Consider the following 21,203-nt stretch of genomic DNA (forward strand, 5'->3'; position numbering starts at 1 on the left):
ACTGAAAACTGTTTCAGTTAACAGACCTTCAATAAAAAGAAGGTGTTTAATACCTGAAAGCAGGCTTGATGGAGCCTCACTCGCGAGTTTGAAATGAGTCGAGCGTAGCATTTTTCTGAGGAGTAGAATGCCTACTGCCAAATCATTCCACTGAGCTTCAGAGCTTGTGATGGAAGGTGGATAAAATGAGAATGAGGTTTGCTGCCATTCATGTTCATGTTTTCAATCAAACGCTCTTACTCTCACTCTGGGTGAACTCTGAGCTTCTTGCGTCGAACAAAAAAGTCATCCGGAGTCTCGAAAAGCGCCCCTCACGTCAAATCATCCTCTCGCTGTAGTTCACTCTCCCTCTCTCTCTCTGTCTCGAGGAGTTTTTGTTTACTTCTTCCATATTCCTGCCGCCACTCACTCGTGGTGAGGGCTGGCTAAACTCGCAGGACATGAGTGTTTTAAAACCTCCAGTGAGTTTGAGGAGTTTCAGCAAGCCTGCCTGAAAGAGACATGATTATACCATAGAGGTAACTCTAAGACAAGTAGGACCCGAAGAAACGTGCTCAACTTTTTGGCTCACCTCTGGTACTATCTTCGGTCCCAAGCTTGTCGAATCACCCCTCGAAACATAGGAAAAACCAATAACCCCTCATTTTATCTGTCAAACTTTCATAGCGAATCAAAACAAACATTGCGTAGTACTAGAATTTCGACTAGAATAGGGTACGTTAATCGTTTGCTTGGGACCAATAGGCTACTAAAGTGGTGAGCCAATTTAAAATCGTTAGTTTCGTATTGCTTGTTGATTATACTAAAGTTGTAGTCCTTTAAGCTAGTACATCAATTATAGCACTAGATTCAATGAGTGTAACGTTACTGCGGAAAATTGTGCGTGGAGAAAATTGTTACTGCATCTGTTTATGGGATCATTCTGTAAAAACGATTTTTTTTTCAATTAAATGTAAGCGAATTAAACAAAAAACTCTTCCGCTGCTTACGTAAGTATTGAATGACCCCTTAACATAAGTAGCTTGGTTGTTATATTTAAATAGCTCATTTTCCGGCAGATTTTTGAGGTTTTCCAGACTTCCTGCACTTTTTGCGATTATGGGTAAACTGAACATGATTCTTTTCGAATCTATTTGAATTTTAAAAATATTGCCAATGCATTTTTAAAAACATAAGTAAGAAGTATGTGAAGAAGTTAACTCTTCAGTGCACTTCTTTGAAAATTTCTGAAATATCTTCAAAATGCATGCAATATATTTCCAGATCATTCTCCATGAACTATGTTTACCTTTATATACTTAACATTTATTTGGATAGTTGACATATTTTCCGGATCTTTTCTTCAATACTTAAACAACCGACATTCATTGTAGTTAAAATTTAATTTGGTTTGTTAATGTTGGAGTCGGAATCGAGGATTTGAAGTCGGGAATTTTCAAATCGTAGTTAGATCCAATTCCACACCGAAAAATACATAAACCTACAACTTTGCTAGTTTAAGCGGGAATATACTCGATGCTTTACAAATTACGATTTTGCATCACTCACCCGGGGGAATCTAAGATTCTCGTACAGTTTTATAAGTGAATTCATTTGACGTTTGCGTTGCCGTAATAATTGTTTAGAAATTCGTATTTTCAAGTTCACATGTTCGGTTCGCAGTATATTCATTCTACTCTGCGATAAATCGTAGACTTCTCCAAAGCACCACCGAGTTATTTCGCTCTACCACACCCGATCGTGGTTCCTCTTCTGTGCAATTACACCAACTCAAAACCGTTAATTAGTTCCCAATCAGCTACCAACCTACCATCCTACTACCTACAAACCACCATTTTCAGCCGAGAAACAACAGAACTGAAATTCGATTAGCATAAACAACAGTTCCCATCGCGCGCGGTTCCGCCGATCCACGAGAAGATGTGGGAAACAGCCAACACGATTCCAGAGCCGAGCCGAGCCAGCAGCGCAGCTTCTTCCATGTCCTACACTTTCAAAACAAACATAATAAAAAAAATCCCACCACCACGAGACACGACAAAAGACTGTGCAAAACTGGGTAGGCGACGAACCTCTCATCTCGTTGTTTTTGTCGTCGTCGTCGTCGCCAACTGCGATTGTCACCACATCACCCGAACAAGACGACCCGAGCGAATGGCTCGCTATAAATGGAGTGAAAATAGGGAGGCGCTGCCTCTTCTCCTTCGGCAGTGTTGTTGTTGTTGTTGTTCTACTCTTCTCGGCGATGTGCAGTAATAGCGCAAAAATGTGCGCGAAAAAGGAGAACGGAACAATAATTGTTTCAATTAAAAATTACATAATGTTCCCGGTGCATATTTCTGCGAGCGCAGAGGAAGAAATATATGCTCATTGTCTCGCTCCGCGGCGCACCGCACACACGCCGCTCTTCTTCGTTGCTGTTGTTGTTGTGCCATCATGGATCGTTTAACAAACCCCATAACATACGTTTTGTTGCTTGCAAGTTGCAGGGGGTTTAGTTCTTCGTTTCGTTGTTCGTGATGTTGCATTAGAGGTTGCGATTGCACACACGCGGCCGACCGGACACACGAACCGCTCACGAGGAGGTTGAAGATGATAGCGTGGTGATAAGGCGCGCGCCCGCACACACATACACACACTGGCACACGGGCACAGTCAGTGCACTGCAGCCGATCCAGCGCCGGAGGAGAATAGAAGAAGAAATCATGCCAAATTAACATTCTTGCGCTGAGTTATACGACCACAGAGAAAGTCGACGGCAGGTCAGGTCCGCCCTGCCAGGGCAGGATGGGGACACGGAGTGATCGTGGATGATGCGCTTTGGAACCTTTTGGAGGGTTCGTTCCGTGCGTTCGTTCGGTGGTTGGCTTGTGCTATCGGACAGTGGTCATCTCGTTCGACTGGCATTCCTGAGGATCTTCTGGCCTCTAGCGCGTGGGATATAAGGTGGACTGCCATTACACACAGGATCCACGGTCACTGCGGAAATATTACGTATATGAGGGATCTCTGGTAGTCCATCATACACGCCTACGAAAATTAGCGTAAATTGGTGTGTCGCATGCCCATTTTCTGTAGGAGCGAAAAGTGGTCCTCGGAGCTAGATTTCGGAAGATCTGGATAGTGGCCTCCGTGGCCAGATTTCATTCAGGTGGGACTTCTAGAACTCCATCATAATCACCATTGAAAATTAGCGTAAATTGGTGTGTCGCATGTCCATGTTCTGTTGGAGCGAAAAGTGGTCCTCGGAACTGGATTTCGGTACACTCGGTATAAGGCCTGGTCGCACTTTGCATGCCATTTTCTTTTTCATTTTCCTTTATTTTTATGGTGCTCGGTTTAACAACCTCGTAGGTCATTCGTGACTTGTCCGGGGATGAAATTTGAGCTCGTGACTATGGCGTAAGAGGTATGGCTATGGAGCACTAAGTCTTGGCCATTCCCATTTGTACACCATTGTTTTTGAAAAAAACATTGCGATCCACCACATCTGGAAACAATATACTCCATTTAAATTCGGAATAACTTTGGATCCAAGCGACCAATTAGAGAAGCGACAGTTTAGAGAACTTCTTGTAGTTTTTGGAATTTCCCTGAAGTTCTGATAACTTCCATGAAGTTATTGAAACTACCCTGAAGATCTCTGAGCTTCCTTGAAGTTCTCGAAACATGTTTAAAGTTCCTACAGTTAATGGGACTGCTCTCAAATTCTCTGATATTTCCTGAAGTTTTCTGATCTTCTCGAAACTGCCATAAAGTTCTTGGAACTCCTAAAAATCTCTAAACATCCCTGAATTTTTCTCGACTTTCTTGAAGATCGTGGAACTTCCCTTAAGTTTTCATGGAACAACTTCGAAATTTTCCAAGAAACTTCCCTGTTGTTCCGGATTTTTTTGTCTGATGCCCATGCTCTCAGCTCTCAGAACTGCCCATGCCTTAAAGCTCTAAGTGTTTCCATTTCCCGGCCATTTTTGCCTTCCCGGAAACGAGAAACAGCTACTGGAAACGGGAAATATTTTTGTTCAAAGTCCAGAAAGATAATAAGTTGAATTCTTAACTTCTGTATAGCGATTTATAATATAGAAAATAGTTCAACCACTTATTTTACTTTTTTTTTTACATCCATCGGAAAAAAATCCCGATCAACCCGAAACATCGTTGACAGTTTCTTGCGACTTCATCTGGTTCTTTTTTTCGGTTGAGGACCCTAGAGAGTTTTTTGACATAGGACTACGTCTGTGATTTCTATGTGGGGGTACACTCTGTGAAAACCGAAAATGGACCATGTAACACAATTATGAAAGATTTTGAATGTTAATACCTCAGCTGCCTCTGGATCAATTTCAATAATTTTATTACCAACCGATCAGATATATTTCTACACATCTGTTTCATTTAAGACTTTATCACTTTTCTAAGTGTCACTATTGAAAATTACACGAATGTGCAACTGTTGCTTTGATAGTTAAAATTATCACCGATTGCCTGCAAAAAGCGATTTCCCTAACACAGATTTCAAAGTTGAATTCCATCCGGTTTTACCAAACGGTGTTTATTCAATCACCGCGTGGTGCGTAGTGGCGTTCTCCAGTACACAACGAAAGGCTGCCTGCAAGCAGCGAGCAGCAGCCTACATGAGCATCCATGGGAGGAGGAAGAAGCCGCACCGCTATTGATTGGAATCAGTAGCTCTTCGTGAGTCACTGTGTCAAGCGCGTCATACTAAAGAGTACAAGCAGAGAAAACCCTGCTCAAATTCGTATTCCTACACAAAACACAAGCTCCTGCTGCAGTTAACAAATAAGATTTATTATATAAGACCACGTAGTCCTACGTCACCATTGCGTACAAACCCATAGGGCTGTCCCTTGTAGTTTTTAAACTCAGTACCTCCTATTTTCCTCGAAACGATCATCTGATTTCTTCGGAAGCTTCTTCCAGAAGTCCTGCAGGCTTTTTGCGGTAGATTCATTTGACTTTTGCTGGGAAGTTCATCCAAACTTCTTCAGGAAGTTTCGTAAATGTCATGGGAAATTTCTATTTAATCGTTTTTAACTACCACAGCAACATCTCCGGAAGTTTCTCCCGACTTCATTGATAAGTCGTTTTGGCTTCACCTGAAAATGTCTTCTGATTTCCTCGGAAGAGTTTTCTAGACTCCCCAAGAAATTTCATCTGGCTTCCCTTAGAAAATTCTTTTGACTTCACCTCGAGTATTGTGCTTAGACTTCCTCTGGATGTTTCTGCAAACTTCCGGAGGTGTTTCATATGACACGTCTGGGAGAGTTCTTATATTTTTCACCCAAAATCGCTTCTAAAACTGTTTCCAGGGAAAATGGAACAAATTTCCGAGAATCGGGAAACGTGATTTTTTGTAAATTTTCCGGGAAAGGTTTCCCGCGATGTCCTGAGACTAGTCCCAATCTTCTTAAGACTCTTATTCCAAACATCACTACAGCTTCTAGCTTTCCTTGAATTTCTCGGATCTTCTGCAGTTTTCATGAAGGTAATAGAACTAGCCTTTCCTGACTTTCTCGAAATTTCCCAGATTAAATGAAAATTTCGTTTTTTCCCTTAAGGGAATCTTTGCCGACCTTTAAACTTCCCTGAAGTTCTCTGAGCTTCCGTAAACATCTTACATTTTCGAAATTTTCTTTTTTTTTTTTGGGTTTCAGATTTTCCTGGAAGTTTTCAGAACTTATCGGAAGTTTTAAGAACTTCTTGGAAGATTTCAGAACTTTCCTGAAGTTTTCAGAACTTCCTGGAAGTTTTCAGGACTTCCCGGAAGTTTTCAGATTTTTCCCGGAAGTTTTCAGATTTTTCCCGGAAGTTTTCAGAACTTTCCTGAAGTTTTCAGAACTTTCCTGAAGTCTTCGAAACTTTCCTGAAGTTTTCAAAACTTCCCTGTAGTTTTTAGAACTTCCAGTGAAGTTTTCAGAACTTCCCGGAAGTCTTCAGAAACTCCCTGAAGTTTTCAGAACTTCCAGTGAAGTTTTCATAATTTCCTGGAGGTTTTCAGAAATTCCCGGAAGTTTTCAGAACTTTCCGGAAGTTTTCAGAACTTCCCGTGAAGTTTTCAGAACTTTCCGAAAGTTTTCAGCACTCTCCTAAAGTTTTCAGAACTTCCCTGAAGTTTTCAGAAATTTCCTGAAGTTTTCAGAAAATCCCTGTGGTTTTCAGAACTTACTTAAAGTTTTCAGAACTTCCCAGAGGTTTTCAGAACTTCCCGGAAGTTTTCAGAACTTCCCGGAAGTTTTCAAAACTTTCCAGAAGTTTCCAGAACTTCCCGAAAGTTTTCAGAACTTACCGGAAGTTTTCAGAACTTCCCTGAAGTTTTCAGAACTTCCCGGAAATTTTCAGAAATTCCCGGAAGTTTTCAGAGCTTTCCGGAAGTTTTCAGAACTTCACGTGAAGTTTTAAGAACTTCCCGGAAGTTTTCAGTACTTCCCGCAAGTTTTCAGTACTTCCTAGAAGTTTTCAGAACTTCCAAGTAGTTTTCAGAACTTCCTGGAGGTTTTCAGAACTCCCCGAAGGTTTTGAGAACTTCCCGGAAGTTTTCAAATCTTCCTGGAAATTTTCAAATCTTCGTGGAAGTTTTCAAATCTTCGTGGAAGTTTTCAGAACTTCCCTGAAGTTTTCAGAACTTTCCTGAAGTTTTCAGAACATGTCGGAATTTTACAGAACTTCCCGAAAGTTTACAGAACTTCTCCGAAGTTTTCAGAACTTCTCGAAAGATTTCAGAACTTTCTGGAAGTTTTCAGAACTTTCCAGAAGTTTTAAGAACTTCCTGGAAGTTTTCAGAACTTTCTTAAAGTTTTCAGAACTTCCAAAAAGTTTTCAGAACTTCGTGGAAGTTTTCAGTACTTCCCTAAAGTTTTCAGAACTTCACTGAAGTTTTCAGAACTTCTCGGAAGTTTTAAGAACTTCCTGGAAGTTTTAAGAACTTCCTGGAAGTTTTCAGAACTTCCCTGAAGATTTCAAAACTTTTCAGAAGTTTTGAGAACTTCCTGGACGTTTTCGGAACTTCCCGGAAGTTTTCAGAACTTCCCGGAAGTTTTCAGAACATCCCGAAAGTTTTCAGAAAGTTCTGAAAACTTCCGGGAGTTTATGAAAACTTCACTGAAAGTGCCTAAAACTTCAGGAAAGTTCCCGGAAGTTTTAGGAACATTCAGTGATGTTTTCAGAAATTCCCGGAAGTTTTCAGAACTTCTCGGAAGTTTTCAGAAATTCCCTGAAGTTTTCAGAACTTTCCTGAAATTTTCAGAAATTCCCTGAAGTTTTCAGAACTTTCCTGAAGTTTTCAAAAATTCCCGAAAGTTTTCAGAAACTCTCGGAGGTTTTCATAACTTCCCTGAAGTTTTCAGAACTTCCCAAAAGTTTTCAGAACTTCCTGGAAGATTTTAGAACCTCCCGTGAAGTTTTCAGAACTTCCCGGAAGTTTTTACTGAACTTCCAGTGAAGTTTTCAGAAATTCCGGGAAGTTTTCAGAACTTCCCGGAAGTTTTCAGTACTTCCCGGATGATTTCAGAACTTGCCGGAAGTTTTCAGAAAATCGCGGAGGTTTTCAGAACTTCCCTGAAAATTTCAGAACTTCCCGGAAGTTTTCAGATCTTCCCGGAAGTTTTCAGATCTTCCCGGATGTTTTCAGAACTTCCCGGAAGTTTTCAGAACCTACCGTGTAGTTTTCAGAACTTCCCTGAATTTTTCAAAACTTACTTGAAGTTTTCAGAACTTCTCGGAGGTTATCAGAACTTCCTGAAAGGTTTTAGAACTTCCCAGAAGTTTTAAGAACTTCTCGGAAGTTTTCAGAACTTCCCTGAAGTTTTCAGAACTTACTTGAAGTTTTCAGAAGTTTCCGCGCGTTTTTCCTTTATAAAACTGTGAGGTAAAAAGAACGCGAAATCTATTTGTATAGCAGTGGTTATCAAAAGAGAAAGTCCATGAAGAGAATCGTACAAAGCAGATAGGACCTATTGAAATGTTAATCGAGATTTCTTATGAGCACAGCTCTCCAGCAAAAGGTTGTGAAGTTGTATGACAAAAGTTCAATGGTCATAAGGTCGAAGGACAAAAGGTTGAATGGACAAAAGCTTGAAGGGACAAAAGGACGAAATGATCGTAGATGGACAAAAGGTCGACTAAACAAAATGTCTAGTGGACAAAAAATTGAATGGACAAAAGGTCGAAATGGATAAACTTGTAAAATTTGCTAATGCTAAAATATTTTTCCTTTGTTAGATCATGAGTAGTTTTTTTTTGGAAAATTAAGATAACAAATTGTTGCTATGCGTGTCATGGCAATTTAAGAGACATATAACTGCCTTTCTCTAGAATACATTCCTTCTATAAATCATGAGCAGTTCTTTGGGAGTATTTGCACAGTATTTTTTTTTATTTGAAATAAGGGCCTTGCGCGGCGAACCATAGATCTGGGTCTAGTTGTACGATTTTTGTTCCTCAAAAACCATTCGATGAGTAATTAGCTTTTCTATCGGCAATCTGCACATGTCACGTGGATTGCTGGCTACGCTGAGGCTCTAGGAGCCAACAAAGGTCAAACAAAGCTCCTCCAAAATTACCACCCACCATGCAAAAAAATGCTAAACCATTAGACGTGGGAAAAGTTACCCACATTTATAGTTAAATATGCCGAGAACGTAAGACTTTATCCGAGGGTCGTAATCCTCTCAACCTTACGAGTCAATTGAACGGGGATTTTTTCGGCACAAAACACATTTATAGGGAGGATATGAGAGTTCCGATGGCTTGCCACCGAGGTATATATGAGCTATGCATAAAGAGCAGCGAGCTTGCTTCCTAGTAGTGGAGTACCTATCATGCGCATGCAGCTATCAAATGCTTCTCATATAAAAAATGCTTCTCATATAAAATTCGTGCGAAATAGTATGCCAAATCGCATCAATTTTTTCCTCTACTCGATTTGATCAAGAATTGAATCTGAAGGAACTTGTCCGGGAGATACAAAAAGTTCTTATGGATCTGCGACGGACATCGTTAGCTTTTCAATAATAAAAAAAAATGCATTTGAACTGATGTGTCGATTTGGGCTCTGAACCATTTGGTGGATTATTTTAACTTTTGGTTAAAATTTGACAGATGGAAAGTTATTGATTAACCCTGCTATCCGAGCGTGGTTACTTCTGACAGACAAGAAGTTAAACTTTGACAACTGTGTCTGAGTTTTTCTTGAAAACCAGTCGATCGACAGCACAGGGATTTTCGAACATAGAGAATAACTTTCGAAATGTCACTTTTAACACCGAGTTAAATTTAACTCGGCAAATGGTTCACAGCCTTAGGCTGTGAACCATTTGGCGAGTTAAATTTAACTCGTGGTTAAAAGTGACATTTCGAAAGTTATTTTCTATGTTCGAAAATCCCCGTGCTGTCGATCGACCGGTTTTCGAGCCACGGTTGTCAAAATTTAACTTCTTGTCTGTCAGAAATAACCATGCTCGGATAGCAGGGTTAATCGATAACTTTCCATCTGTCAAATTTTAACCAAAAGTTAAAATAACCCACCAAATCGTTCAGAGCCTTAATCATCTATTCCAGTGGTCAAGTACGGTCACAGCAAGCGACGATTATTTGATGTTGTTTGCTACTCACGAATTTCAAGAGTATCAAATAAATTATTTGACTGTTTGCAGCAATCATGTTTGGCAAACAATAAAAAAGCCATCTGACTATCTGACAAATTGCCAATGAAATGGAATGATAAATACAAACAAAATATTTGCCATAGTAATATTTGGTCAAATATATTTGGCCATTACGCGTTAGTCAAATATATTTCAAGCTGAACATTGCATTAGGTCCTAAGTTACATTGATTGATTCACTTCGTCGACTTTCTCTTTCGTTAATAACTTGAGCACATAATCGTTTCTTGTTGTGTTTGTCATTTTGAATGCTAGATAAAAGCTTCTTTTATCGATCTGTGTGCTGAAAATACCTGGGAATATCTTCACATGGTCGTGGGGATACAAAGAGAAAGTCTACGAAAAGAATCTGCAATGTTACTTAGGACCTAATGCAATGTACAGCTTGATTTGTCAAAATTTGCTAAATATTTGACGTGTTGCAAACAGTGTATAGCTGATTGCATCTGAAACTGGACTGTCCCAAAAATGCAAAAAGTGTAATAGAAGTGCACATTTCCGTCAAATCGTTTTGATGTCTTGGGAGCACTTATTGCTTGCATCATAAGGAATAAGTGCATTCAAAACACCAAGACGATTAGACGTAACCTTGCAATTTTATCACACTTTTTAATAAGTGAAAACGCGCTTATTAGTCCAATTTGGTGTGAAATGCGCAATAACATATACATTGATTACAGTTTCTGCCAAAGCTCGTCGATTAAAATTCCAGTTCAAAGCAAGTAAGAAGAGAAGTCCAGTCCCTCGTATTTTTCCCACCCGATCTCCAATTTCCGAACCGATCCATCATGGGACAAACTACCAGTTGCCAGAAAAGTGTATAATTACATTGCGGTTTCACCTCTCTCTCTCTCTCTCCCTAATCAAACAGTTCCGTCCGGTCGGTTCCGATCTCCCGGACTGGAATCGATTCCTCCGCCAGGTGCCGCACGTGCTCTCCAAATTAACATGTCGTTCATAATTGGCGCACCGCAACGATCGTCTTACTTTCCACCCCGCGAGTCTCGTCTCTCCCACTCGGTCCGAAGGCTGTCGAGTCTCAAGTTACTTTGTACCGTACCCATTAGGCAGCACAACCAAGTCGTCGACGCGTCGGTCAGAGGAAAGCCACTTTCTTAAACTTTACTACCGACCATCCTAATTGCGGTTTGATTTATTTTTATTCCCCTGGAGCTTTTTAATGGATCCTCTGTCTACCGCAATTCCTTCTTCTGGTATCTAGATTGACGCGCCGCATATCACATTCGCTAACCTATCTAGCCTTCAGGCTTATGTCAGGGCAGATGATGGGGCAGGGAGAAGCCGCAGTGTCCAGAGCGGTCTGATTTACAACATTCGGCGCCTTTCGCCAGCGCTGCTACAATGTTGAATATGTAAACGTCACCGCTCATCTTCTGTCAGTGTGTGCCATCAGCAAGTATCGGGTTTCATTCAAGTAGCTGCAGCACAGCAGCATCGCACTTTTCTAGCATCCTTTAGTGGAGATGGAGTGATGCAACAATGTTGTGTTCTCCAAGGTGTATTTATTTGTTATTCATTTCATTAAGAACTTGGAGCTTCATTTTCTACTGTATAGACTTCTCTGAAGAATATGCAAGATTGAGCATCTGGACACATTAAAAACGGTGCCATTAAGGCATCTGTTGAGTATTTTTTTCAAAATTTCACTGAAATAAGCTAAGTGGGTCTATAGTAGAATCACAGTCGGCATTGGTTGTCAGGATAAGTTCATTTGTTTACAACATGGCTTCACCGGAGCAAGCACGTCGCGATTTCTAAGTATAAGTGATCGACAATCTTTCCTTGATCAACAATTGGCCTTGATGACAAAAAAATGCCTTGATCAAAATATTGCCATAGTCAATTTGTTTTGAACATCGATTTTCATGATGAACCTCTGCGGGTTTTTTCGAATCCTCTCATAGACATCTTATCAGAATGAATTCAAAGTCATGACCAAAATATGAACCCTGGGGACCCTGGGAATGGTTCACCGGAAGATCTGAAACATCCGTGAAGTGGTAAATTCAAGAAACTGATTCTAGAGCTCCGTGTTTTTTTATACTACTCATAGACGTCTAATCAGAATTAATTCGGAGTTATGACTCGAATATGGACCCAGGGGACCACGTAATGGTCCACCGGAAGATAAGGAACATCCTTAAATGTGGTCAATTCATGAAATTGATCCTAGAGCTTCACGGATTTTTCGAAACCACTACTAGACATCTTATCATAAAGAATTCGGTGTTTTGATTTCTTGAGAAAATGCATGCTAAAAACGAGTTCCTTTTTTGGTTGTTTTATTGCTCAATAAAGTGAACATAGTGGGTTATATGTGTACATTTAAATGAGTAACTTTTACCTACAAATAAAATATTTACATCAATATTTACATTAATCAATAATTCTGCTTTTTGAAAGAAGAAGAACCCATCCAAAAAGTACACGTACTCAATGGAGGAGTAACGGTTTTTAACGCACAAATGAGCAACTGCTACTTAATTCTAGGATCAGATTTATGAATTTATCATTTTTACAAATGTTTCGGATCTTTCGATAGAGCATCCTGTGATTTCCAGCGTTCATTTTATGGTCACAACTCCTAATTCATTATAATAAGACGTCTATGAGTGGTTTCGAAAAAAACCGTGGTGCTCTAGGATCAGTTTCAAGAAATTGACCTCTTTTACAGATTTCCCAGGTTTTCCGCTCGACCATCCCGTAATCCATATTCTGGTCACAACTCCTAATTCATTCTGATAAGACATAAGAGTGGTTTAAAAAAAAAACGCGGAAGTCTAGACACAGTTTCATGAATTTATGGATGCTCCGGATCTTTCAGTGGACCATTACGTGGTCTCCAAAATCCATATTCTGATCACAACTCCAAAGTCATTCTTATAAGCCGTCTACGAGAGGTTTCGAAAATACCGCGGAACTCTAGGATCAGTTTCATGAAATGACCACTTTTACGGATGTTCCGGATCTTTCGGATTATTTCCGGTGGACCATCCCGTAGTTCAGAGATATTATGATAAAATCTCCGAATTCATTCTGATAATACGTCTATCAGTGTTTTCACAAAAACCGCGGAGCTCTAGGATTAGTTTCCTGAAATGACCACTTTTACGGATGTTTCGGTTGTGTTCGTGTGTATAGCAAAAATCATGAAAATCAATCTCACCACAGTTTGGTGAGATTTGCAGCTGGTGAGTTGTGTTCGCTTCGATTTCACAACTTGCAATATCAACCGCATTTGTTTACTTGTTGATTTGGTGAGATTTGATGTTTTGATATTTGCCCAACCGTACGTGTAATTCATACCAAAATCTATCATGAGGCAAATCAAACTAGTTTTATTGGTTGTATTGAGTACTCAGGGCAATAGTGCCTCATCGAGATATGATCCAGATGCTCCCGAAGTTTCCGTGAAAATCCAAAAAAAAATAGTCCTTTAAGTTCTCTGGACTTTACTGAAGATCTCACAATCTATTAAAAGTTGTAAAATATTAGCTGATGTTCACGGAACTTCCCTAACAGTATTTATCTGGACTTATATGTAGCTCCTGCAGATCTCTGAACTCCTCTGTAAACTTCCCTCCAATTCCCTGAAGCTTGCTGAGCTTTATTGAATTGCGGTCGACTCTTTCCTGAAGTTCTCGCAGCATCCTTGGAGTTCTCTGAGTTTCTCGCAACTTCGCTGAATTTTTTAGAATCTACCAGTAGTTCTCCGGAACTTCATTGAAGCTCTCACCATTTCCCTGACGCTCTCGTAATTCTCGCAGCTTTTTTGAAGTTCTTAGAACTGCCTTGAAATTCTCAGAACTTTCTCAGAAGTTCTGTGAATTTCCCGGAAGTTGACGCCACTTCATTTCAAAATTTCATCAATTTCTTGGAAATTGCTTGAAAGTTTTAGCAGAACGTGAATGCTAATTTTTTTTCTATAATTGAAATTTGATATTCTATGATTAATTAATAAATCTATAATTACAATCATTAATGAATCCCCATCTCGATGAGTCTCATCGTCGGCCACTGGTCACCATAGCCGGTCGAACTCCAGACGAATCTAGAACCGCACTACCGTTCATACTGGCGACATCGCTCTGATAAGAGAACGAAACCCTACCCCCAAAGCTCCTCCCCTTTTCCTATCCTTCGACAATGTACCCCTCTAACCTCGGGTAAGCCGCAAGTATTCGGCCCAACTCCTACTAGACATAGAATTAAGTGAATTTTGTTACAAACAAAGAACAGTGAATTATCGGCTCCGTAAAGCTAACGCGATTGAGCCTTACAAATAAACGAGCTAGATAAAAAAAAATCAATTATGAATTATGAATATTATGAATATTAATTAATTATTAAAAAGTATTCTGCAATTTTTGGGCTTAGGTACAAAAGGTTGGTAGGACAAAAGGTCGAAATGACGAAAGGCTCAAAGGACAAAAGGTCGACAGGAAAAAAGATCGAAATGTCAGATTGTCAGATAAAAAGTCGATACACAAAAGGACTAAAGGGACATCAGGTCTAAAGGGACATAAGGTCGAAAGGGACAAAAGATGGAATGAACCGGCCCTTGAATGGAAATCGAATCTATACCAAAACGTTGAAATACAAACGGATGAAAGGTCGAAAGACAAAATACCAAAAGGCTTAAAGTTTTTTAGGACTTGAGGTTGAAAGGACAAAAGCTTGAAAGGGCCTAATGGTCGAAAAGACAAAAGGTCGCAATCCCAATTTTTTTTGAGGAATGAAAGTAATTTAAAGCAGGCTAAATTGTATACATTAAAGCACTGCCGACCTTCTGTCTTCGATCTTCTGTCTTCGACCTTCTGTCTTCTACCTTCTGTCTTCGACCTTCTGTCTTCGACCTTCTGTCTTCGACCTTCTGTCATCGACCTTCTGTCTTCGACTTTCTGTCTTCGACCTTCTGTCTTCGACCTTCTGTCTACGACCTTCTGTCTACGACCTTCTGTTTTCGACCTTCTGTCTTCGACCTTCTGTTTTCGACCTTCTGTCTTCGACCTTCTGTCTTCGACCTTCTGTCTTCGACCTTCTGTCTTCGACCTTCTGTCTTCGACCTTCTGTCTTCGACCTTCTGTCTTCGACCTTCTGTCTTCGACCTTCTGTCTTCGACCTTCTGTCTTCGACCTTCTGTCTTCGACCTTCTGTCTTCGACCTTCTGTCTTCGACCTTCTGTCTTCGACCTTCTGTCTTCGACCTTCTGTCTTCGACCTTCTGTCTTCGACCTTCTGTCTTCGACCTTCTGTCTTCGACCTTCTGTCTTCGACCTTCTGTCTTCGACCTTCTGTCTTCGACCTTCTGTCTTCGACCTTCTGTTTTCGACCTTCTGTTTTCGACCTTCTGTCTTCGACCTTCTGTCTTCGACCTTCTGTCTTCGACCTTCTGTCTTCGACCTTCTGTCTTCGACCTTCTGTCTTCGACCTTCTGTCTTCGACCTTCTGTCTTCGACCTTCTGTCTTCGACCTTCTGTCTTCGACCTTCTGTCTTCGACCTTCTGTCTTCGACCTTCTGTCTTCGACCTTCTGTCTTCGACCTTCTGTTTTCGACCTTCTGTTTTCGACCTTCTGTCTTCGACCTTCTGTCTTCGACCTTCTGTCTTCGACCTTCTGTCTTCGACCTTCTGTCTTCGACCTTCTGTCTTCGACCTTCTGTCTTCGACCTTCTGTCTTCGACCTTCTGTCTTCGACCTTCTGTCTTCGACCTTCTGTCTTCGACCTTCTGTCTTCGACCTTCTGTCTTCGACCTTCTGTCTTCGACCTTCTGTCTTCGACCTTCTGTCTTCGACCTTCTCTCTTCGACCTTCTGTCTTCGACCTTCTGTCTTCGACCTTCTGTCTTCGACCTTCTGTCTTCGACCTTCTGTCTTCGACCTTCTGTTTTCGACCTTCTGTCTTCGACCTTCTGTCTTCGACCTTCTGTCTTCGACCTTCTGTCTTCGACCTTTTGTCCCAATGGATTGAATCTATGATAAAAGTTCAATAGGACAAAATGTCCAAAGGACAAATGGTTGAAGTGACAAAATGTCGAGTTGAACTTAGAGGGACAAAAAGGCCGAATGGACAAAAGGCCGAATGGACAAAAGGCCGAATGGACAAAAGGTCGAAATTAGTTTTGAAGGACAAAAGATCGAATGGAAAAAAGGTCGAATGGACAAAACGTCGAATGGGTTAAATGTCGAATTGAACATAGTGTGACAAAAGGTCGAATGAATAAAAGGTGGAAATGGACAAAAGATAGAATGGACGAAAGGTGTGAAGTGGACAGAAGGTCGAAATGGGCAAAAGGTTGAAAAGGTCGAATGGAAATGAACAAAACGTCAAAGAGGACAAAAGTTCGAAAAACCGTTTTCAAAGTTGAGAAAATATTGTTTTGAAAATTTGCGCTCAGTAGTGGTCTCTTAAATTAACGTGGCTCGCACAGTACATATTTGTTATCTTAATATTCCAAAGAACTGGTCATGATTTAAGGAAGGAAACATATTTGAGAGTTACCCACATATTTTATCCTCAAGCAATTTTACCAGTTTATCATTCTCAACCATTTGTCCTTCTGTTTTCGACCTTCTGTCTTCGATCTTTTGTCCCATGGATTGAATCTATGACAAAAGTTCGAAAGGAAAAAATGTCCAAAGGACACATGGTTAAAGTGATAAAAGGTCGAATTGAACTTAGACTTTTGTCGAAATTTGTTTTGAAAGACAGAAGTTCGAATGGACAAAAGGTCGAAATGATCATAGTGTGACAAAAGGTCGAATGAATAAAAGGTGGAAATGGTCCAAAGATCGAATGGACGAAAGGTTTGAAGTGGATAAAAGGTCGAAATGAGCAAAAGATTGAACAGGTCAAATGGATAAAAGTTCGAAATGAACAAAAAGTGGAAGAGGACAAAAGTTCGAAAAACCATTTTCAAAATTGACAAAATATTGTTTTAAAAATTTGCGCTCAGAGTTTAAAAGAACAATTAGTGGTCTCTTAAATTTACGTGGCTCGTTATCGTAACATGGCATATTTTTTATCTTAATATTCCAAAAAACTGCTCATGATTTATGGAAGGAAAAATATTTGAGAGTTACCCATATATTTTATCCTTCAGAAATCCATCTCAATAATTTGTCCATTCGACCTTTTGTCCATGTGACCTTTTGTCCATGTGACCTTTTGTCCATTTGACCTTTTGTCCATTCGACCTTTTGTCCATTTGAACTTTTGTCCATTCGACCTTTACTACTTTCGTGTTTAGATCTTTTTGTCCTAAAACCCTTGAATGGACCGACCGCTCGAAGTGTAGAACTCAACCGTTGGGTAGTATTGTTTTCCCGTGTATGGTTCTTGTCCTCGAAGTGGCCGTTAGTCAATTAACGTCAAATTACTGAATTACGGACGGAAAAGCGATCGAAATTTACTGCACCAATCGACTCCACCGTAATGACACGCAGGTGATTGCAATTTTTACCAACTAAAGCCGACGACGAACGATGGACGTTAGTCATGCTCGCAGTCCGTAAATCAAGTGATTTTACTTCGTTTGTTCTCGCCAGCAGCTTAGCCAGTGCCGGCGGCGTTACGAAAAGAACGGTTTGCGTTCTCCTGCACGGCGCGGCGGTGACATTTCGCGCGTGAAATGTTATATGTACCGTCTGGAGCGGATTGATGAACGACTGACGGGCCCCGGGTGCGGTGATTTATGTCCGCACACATATCGCACACGGTCGCCTGTTGTTTTCCCCCCGCTCAATGGTCAGGTCTGAGTGCAGGGCCGTAAAGATGGCTGGCATGCAGCAATACAGAATGGAGATTTACATCTGCTCGAGGACGAAACTCCGATCCATTAGGCGAAGGTGAAAGTTCCGATGCCACAACCGACGACGACGACGAGAGTGTCCGATTTCCGATCGATTATCTTGTTGACCCAGAAACAACATGCAGAGAAGACCCCTTGCGATGACGATGGTGATGCTTGACCTTCCTCTTTCCCATTCACCATCATCATCATCATCATCATTGATCGTCGCTCTGAGGTGAGGAGGACTCTCGAGTAACGCGAATCACCCCTCGTCGTTCGTTCGTTCTGTGCTTCAAAACGCTCAAAACATTATGGTTTTGTTTGTGATTGAAATTTGAGGCACGCAGCATGCGGCGGCTATCGCAATAAATGACCGCATCTAGTTACCGTGGGCATGTGGGGGGTGACGTAAGCCTACTCTGTTTGTGAGCGATCATTTTCGCTGTTATTTTTGCTCAACAGCATTTCCTCCTATCCATCCATCGATTGGGCCGTCGATCGTTCGGTTGGGGATCGGATTTTCACGCCAGCGCATTATTATGGCTGCCGGAGAGCGGAGTGTCTTAATTGATAAAAAGGCGATATTGATCCATCGTTACTGCTGCTGCTGCTGCGGTCGGAGAGTTCGATCGATCATCAATGGCGAGTGGCTGGGGTGCGCTGAACAGTCATCAGAATTAAGAGCAATGTGCATTATGTGAGCGTTAAGCAAGAAAAGCACACCGTCTGCTGTAACGTCAAGCTGAGCTCGGTTGGCGTAACAACCCGATGGAATGGATTGAATTTTAATTGTTCGATATGGCGATAAAAAGTTTATTAACTAGTTTCTTGATGGGTTAACTACGTGGAGGAAATGGTTGGCAATCAAGAAACGTTGATAGTTCTTAAGGCAAAAAATTGTAGACATTGCACACGGTACACTAAGATAAAAGGTCGAACGCGCACTTCCCGAGCAGGAGAAAATAACTAACGAATACCTAATTCTGATCTTGATACAAAAATTTGGTATTGACCAGCATGACATGAGAGGTAAAATACCAAAGAATAATAGGGGAAATGATGGCTTCGGCATGCCAGACTATTTTCGGCAACCCAAATTGAAACACTATTTTCACTGGATTTCTTACGAAAACACTTCGCTGAATGCATGCAAACGATTCTTTATGCTTTCAGCTTCAATTTGAATATATTTTTACCACTGAGAAAAAGCAATCTAGCAAGGTTTTCTTGAAATGAATCACACGCACTACAAATTGTAGCTGATTTCGAGTTGCCGATAATAGAACAGCAGATTTACATGCAGTTCAAATGGAACGGTTGCCGAAGAAAAACTGGTTGCCGACAATACTCGCTCTCACTAGAGAAGATTGGAGCTTTGTAAAAGCGTTTCAAAACAGTTTTTGACGATTCTTTCGACTGAAATTGTTAGAGCAGCTGGCAGCAAAAGATTGTAAACAAACCAATACTGCATATGTGTGCGTTCCTCAGAGAAAAAGGCTATAGAAAGAAGGTCGCTGCTTAGGTTGCCGAGAATACGTAAATTCCCCTACCAACAAAATACATGGAAAATACTTTGTAACTACCAAAAATTGATATTTGGATACCACAAGAATACCTGGGTGGTATTATTTTGGTATTGCATTATCATAATTTGGTATTGGAATGTTATTGTGGGAACATTTTTTTGGTATTATTTTTTGGTATTTTACCTCTTATGTCAGGCTCATCCATACCAATTTAAGGTATCGAGATATTCGTTCCTGCTCGGGTTCAAAGATAAAACTACATATATCCAGCATATTTAGGAAACTCCGAGATCAGCAGAAGAAGTTCAGAATTACTGCGAAAGCTTCAATGAAGTCCCGAAAATCCAGGGATGATCTTAAAATCAAAGCGTTAGCGATTAATCACAAAATTAATCATGATCTTTTAGAGATCAAAATTCATTAATCATTAATCTGAAACCACAGACAAACAAACATAACACTCATAAGTTGTTCATCGAACAAGCATTTAACGGTCAATTTGAAAGTATCTCAGTTGGTAGTACTGCCACCTGTGGCGCGCATAGTAAATTCCCTTGCGTTTGACGTTTACACACTACCGCCATCTGTTAAGCGTACTACCCACCACAGTGTACTCAACAGATGGCGGTAATGTTTTAGCGGCGATGTTTTACAATGAGAAATATTCAAAGTGTTATGTCTGTTTGTCTGTGCTGAAACTAACGTTTAGTGTCCTTATGTATAGTTCTAGGGTAATTCTAGTTCACTTTGCAAGTCCTTTATAGACAGTCATAGCCCAAGTTAGTTCACATTCATCTGGTAAAAGAATTTACAATTTCATATTTCTCACCAGTAGCTTCTGCACTAGACACAAAAGATATGGGCGATCAGAATTTAGCTTTAGTTCACTACCGTTCACTCTAGTTTAGTAGACTAAACTACAGCAGACTACAGTACTAATTATTACTAGGCAAATAAAATATAATAAATAGGGGTAGTGTACCAGTATTGGCCATAGGCTCCTATTTTGGCCACACCTCAGAAAACCGATTAAATTGCAATATTCGTGCATTTTGTGGTCGAAATGTTTATGTAAGCCCGAGTGAACACCAATGAATATGATTTGTAGCAACAAACTGGACATCTCAAAATTGTAAACAACTTGAAATATCGTCAAAAGGTGGTCAAAACAAAATGATACACCTTTTACTTGTGTACTACTCACATACACCTTGTTTGATTCGTCTTCGTATCACACCTTGATTGTTACATACACCCTGCATGATTCGTCTATTTGACAGAACGGTTTTCACATACGTCAAATCACATACACCGGTTTTTGTCTGGGACGGGACTTGACCATCGGGTAGCGATTTCGAGCCAATTTACTGTCAAATCCGAGCCAGTTTCTGATTGGTCGATTTGACAGTAGCAATCGTGGAATAAAAAGGACACATCAACCTGGCTGGCAGTGATGCCGGAATCAATGTTAACCCAATAAGCTGCTAAACTGCGGTAGAATTTCCGAATAAAATCAAAAATAAAATATAAATAATATTTTACATTCCTGGCATCATTGGTCAACTCCGTCAAACACCACGCACAACTTTTCGAAGGGCATTCTTCAAAAACATTAAAACCCCGTTCACATTACAGCGTATATCACGTGATATACGCTGTCTTGCAATGGGCACTCATACATCTAGTTTTCACTGGAAATCCTATGTATGAGTGCTCATTGCAAGACAGCCTATATTACGTGATATAGGCAGTAATGTGAACGGGGTATAAGAAGAATGAGAATCTCGATTGTCAAGTCCCGTCCCGGATTTTAGGTAACAGTCATGGTCAAGGCAAACCATGTCAACTGTCAGTGACAATGCTGTCAGTGACGAACATGATCAGATTTTTTTATTAGCTAAATTTGAAACGAAATTAAATTACTTGAGCAAAACAATTCCATGGAGCCGTTAAAGTAAACATGCATCTACGTACTGAACTACTTGGATAACAATAGTGTGACTCAAAATGCACGAAATTACACTTTTTGTTACCTGGTGAATCTTTGTCATTGACGGAAAAATGACTGAGATTTTGGCAAAGGTTTTTTTGAGGATCAAGTCTATCAGGGACTATGTAAATAACAATTTGGTCAATATCCCGCGAAAGTCTGTCAATGACAATGACATATCTCAGAACTGCTTG

General features: G+C 40.4%; 1 protein-coding gene across 3 annotated transcripts in view; it reads left to right on the forward strand.

Moving 5' to 3' along the window:
• The window catches only part of LOC135702162 (leucine zipper putative tumor suppressor 1-like), a 194,150-nt gene that overhangs the window by 96,994 nt on the left and 75,953 nt on the right, over positions 1–21,203 (forward strand). The gene's annotated exons all lie outside the window — the stretch shown is intronic.

Source organism: Ochlerotatus camptorhynchus, unplaced genomic scaffold (genome assembly GCF_037179485.1).
Source record: "Ochlerotatus camptorhynchus isolate MF236.1 unplaced genomic scaffold, CSIRO-AGI_Acam_v1.1 ptg000185l, whole genome shotgun sequence".
Classification (NCBI taxonomy): domain Eukaryota; kingdom Metazoa; phylum Arthropoda; class Insecta; order Diptera; family Culicidae; genus Ochlerotatus; species Ochlerotatus camptorhynchus.